At 52.0% G+C, this 1,061-nt stretch overlaps 1 pseudogene; it reads left to right on the top strand.

The window, feature by feature from the left end:
* LOC105477595 (serine hydroxymethyltransferase, cytosolic pseudogene) lies at positions 1–797 on the top strand (annotated as a pseudogene).
* Positions 798–1,061: the final 264 nt, after the last annotated feature.

Here is a 1,061-nt window from a genome sequence, read left to right as displayed (position 1 = left end):
AAGACCCTGCGAGGCTGCCGAGCTGGCATGATCTTCTACAGGAAAGGAGTGAAAAGTGTGGATCCCAAGACTGGCAAAGAGATTCTGTACAACCTGGAGTCTCTTATCAATTCTGCTGTGTTCCCTGGCCTGCAGGGAGGTCCCCACAACCACGCCATTGCTGGGGTTGCTGTGGCCCTGAAGCAAGCTATGACTCTGGAATTTAAAGTTTATCAGCACCAGGTGGTGGCCAACTGCAGGGCTCTGTCTGAGGCACTGATGGAGCTGGGCTACAAAATAGTCACAGGTGGTTCTCACAACCATTTGATCCTCGTGGATCTCCGTTCCAAAGGCACAGACGGTGGAAGGGCTGAGAAGGTGCTAGAAGCCTGTTCTATTGCCTGCAACAAGAACACCTGCCCAGGTGACAGAAGTGCTCTGCGGCCCAGTGGACTGTGGCTGGGGACCCCAGCACTGACGTCTCGCGGACTTTTGGAAAAAGACTTCCAAAAAGTAGCCCAGTTTATTCACAGAGGGATAGAGCTGACCCTGCAGATCCAGAGCGACATTGGTGTCAGAGCCACCCTGAAGGAGTTCAAGGAGAGACTGGCAGGGGATAAGTACCAGGGGGCCGTGCAGGCTCTCCGGGAGGAGGTTGAGAGCTTCGCCTCTCTCTTCCCTCTGCCTGGCCTGCCCGACTTCTAAAGGAGCCGGTCCGCTCTGGACCCGCCTGGCGCCACAGGGGAAGCCGCCTGCCGGAGGACCCCCACTTGAGAAATGGATGAGCTGCTCCACAGGGGAACCGTTGACACTTGGGCCCTCTGAGGGAGTTTCTTTTGGACTTTTTTCATGTTTTCTTCACAAATCAAAATTTGTTTAAGTCTCACCGTTAGTAATTCTGGGACAGGTTATTAATTAAAGGATTTAAATTTGAACCTGGCTTTCTCACAGCTGGATCTAATTCTAGAAAAATAAAATACTATGTAGCCACTTGGCCATAATCATTTAGACCGTGGTGTAGGGCAAAGCTATTAGGAAGATTCTAGCGTTTTACTCTCCCTGGGCTTTCCTCCGCCTTGCTG

Source organism: Macaca nemestrina, chromosome 2, assembly GCF_043159975.1.
Source record: "Macaca nemestrina isolate mMacNem1 chromosome 2, mMacNem.hap1, whole genome shotgun sequence".
NCBI classification, from domain to species: Eukaryota; Metazoa; Chordata; class Mammalia; order Primates; family Cercopithecidae; genus Macaca; species Macaca nemestrina.
The sequence above is the reverse complement of the archived record's forward strand: the minus strand, read 5'-3'. Positions and strand labels throughout refer to the sequence as shown.